We start from the raw sequence: 2,859 nt of genomic DNA on the forward strand, positions 1-2,859 counted from the left end.
TTTTCTAACTTCTTATCTTTTCAAATTTGATTTTCAAATCTTTTTCAATTAACCACTTTACTTTTTGATTGATTCTTATCTTTTTCAAAACTACCTAACTAACTCTCTCTCTAATTTTCGAAAATCCCTTCCCTCTTTTTCAAAATTCATTTTTAATTAACTAATTGTTTTAAACTTTAATTTAATTTAATTTCAAGTTTCAATTTTTGAATTTTTAACTTTAAATTTTAATTTAATTTAATTTTATTTTTGAATTCTTCTCTTTCTCATCTCCTTCTATTTATTTATTTATCTACTAACACTTCTCTTCCACCCAAAAATTCGAACACCATCTTCCTCTCTGTGTTCGAGTTTTTCTCTTCTCCTTCTTATATTCTTCTCTTCTTATACTTGCATAAGAAATCTCTATACTGTGACATAGAGAATTCCATATTTTCTATTGTGTTCTCTTCTTTTTCTTATGAGCAGGAACAAGGATAAGAACATTCTTGTTGAACCTGGTCCTGAACCTGAAAGGACTCTGAAGAGGAAGCTAAAACACAACTCTCTGGAGAAAATCTGACAGAAATTTTCGAAAAAGAAGGAGACATGGCCGAAAATAATAACAATGCAAGGAAGATGCTTGGTGACTTTACTGCACCAAATTCTAATTTACATGGAAGAAGCATCTCAATCCCTGCCATTAGAGCAAACAATTTTGAGCTTATACCTCAACTAGTTTCTCTGATGCAACAAAACTGCAAGTTTCATGGACTTCCATCAGAAGATCCTTTTCAGTTCTTAACTGAATTCTTGCAGATCTGTGATACTGTTAAGACCAATGGGGTTGATCCCAAGGTCTACAGGCTTATGCTTTTCCCGTTTGCTGTAAGAGACAGAGCTAGAATGTGGTTGGACTCTAAACCAAAGGATAGCCTGAACTCTTGGGATAAGCTGGTCAAGGCTTTCTTAGCCAAGTTCTTTCCTCCTCAAAAGCTTAGCAAGCTTAGAGTGGATGTTCAAACCTTCAAACAGAAAGAAGGTGAATCCCTCTATGAAGCGTGGGAGAGATACAAGGAACTGACCAAAAAGTGTCATTCTGACATGCTTTCAGAATGGACCATCCTGGATATATTCTATGATGGTCTGTCTGAGCTATCAAAGATGTCATTGGACCATTCTGCAGGTGGATCAAATTCACCTAAAGAAAACGCCTGCAGAAGCTCAGGAACTCATTGACATGGTTGCAAATAACCAGTTTATCTACACTTCTGAAAGGAATCCTGTGAGTAATGGGATGCCTCAGAGGAAGGGAGTTCTTGAAATTGATGCTCTGAATGCCATATTAGCTCAGAACAAAATATTGACTCAGTAAGTCAATATGATTTCTCAGAATCTGAATGGATTACAAGTTGCATCCAACAGTACTCAAGAGGCATCTTCTGAAGAAGAAGCTTATGATCCTGAGAATCCTGCAATAGTAGAGGTGAATTACATGGGTGAACCCTATGGAAACACCTATAATCTCTCATGGAGAAATCATCCAAATTTCTCATGGAAGGATCAACAAAAGCCTCAACAAGGCTTTAATAATGGTGGAAGAAACAGGTTTAGCAATAGCAAGTCTTTTCCATCATCCACTCAGCAACAGACAGAGAATTATGAGCAGAGTCCATCTAGCTTATCAAATATAGTCTCTGATCTATCTAAGGCCACTTTAAGTTTCATGAATGAAACAAGGTCCTCCATTAGAAATTTGGAGGCACAAGTGGGCCAGCTGAGTAAAAAGGTCACTGAATCTCCTCCTAGTACTCTCACCAGCAATACAGAAGAAAATCCAAAAAGAGAGTGCAAGGCCATTGAGTTGACAATCATGGCCGAACCCACAAGGGAGGAGGAGGACATGAATCCCAGTGAGGAAGACCTCCTGGGACGTCCTGTGATCAATAAGGAGTATCCCTTTGAGGAACCAAAGGAATCTGAGGCTCCTCTAGAGACCATAGAGATTCCTTTGAACCTCCTTCTGCCTTTCATGAGCTCTGATGAGTATTCTTCTTCTAAAGAGAATGAAGGCGTTACTGAAGAGCAAGTTGCCAAGTACCTTGGTGCAATGATGAAGTTGAATGCCAAATTATTTGGTAATGAGACTTGAGAAGATGAACCTCCCTTGCTAACCAATGAACTGAATGTATTGGATAGGCAGAAATTACCTCAAAAGAAACAGGATCCTGGTAAATTCTTAATACCCTGTAACACAGGCACCATGACATTTGAGAAGGCTCTGTGTGACCTAGGGTCAAGAATAAATTTAATGCCACTATCTGTAATGGAGAAATTAGGGATCTTTGAGGTGCAAGCTGCCAGAATCTTATTAGAGATGGCAGACAACTCAAGAAAAGAGGCTTATGGACAAGTAGAGGACGTGTTAGTAAAGGTTGAAGGCCTTTACATCCCTGCTGATTTCATAATCCTAGACACTGGGAAGGATGAGGATGAATCCATCATCCTTAGAAGACCCTTCCTAGCCACAGCAAAAGCTGTGATTGATGTAGACAGAGGAGAGTTGGTCCTTCAACTGAATAAGGACTACCTTGTGTTCAAGACTCAAGATTCTCCTTCTGTAACCATGAAAAGGAAGCATGAAAAGCTTCTCTCACTGCAGAGTCAACCAAAGCCCCCACAGTCAAACTCTAAGTTTGGTGTTGGGCGGCCACAACCAAACTCTATGTTTGGTGTTGAACTCCCATATCCAATCTCTAAGTTTGGTGTTGGGAGGTCTCAACAATGCTCTGAATATCTGTGAGGCTCCATGAGAGCTCACTGTCAAGCTATTGACATTAAAGAAGCGCTTGTTGGGAGGCAACCCAATATATTTAATTA

The 2,859-nt window shown here is 39.0% G+C and overlaps 1 non-coding gene across 1 annotated transcript; it reads right to left on the reverse strand.

Annotated features, from left to right (window-relative positions):
• Positions 1 to 981: 981 nt before the first annotated feature.
• LOC148554093 (small nucleolar RNA R71) lies at positions 982 to 1,085 on the reverse strand. Its single transcript, XR_015892673.1, has one exon. It is a non-coding gene; the product is annotated as a small nucleolar RNA R71 (small nucleolar RNA).
• Between the last annotated feature and the right edge of the window lie 1,774 nt (positions 1,086 to 2,859).

The sequence above is a fragment of the Arachis ipaensis genome, chromosome B7 (assembly GCF_059453495.1).
Source record: "Arachis ipaensis isolate K30076 ecotype BB chromosome B7, ASM5945349v1, whole genome shotgun sequence".
Taxonomy (NCBI): domain Eukaryota; kingdom Viridiplantae; phylum Streptophyta; class Magnoliopsida; order Fabales; family Fabaceae; genus Arachis; species Arachis ipaensis.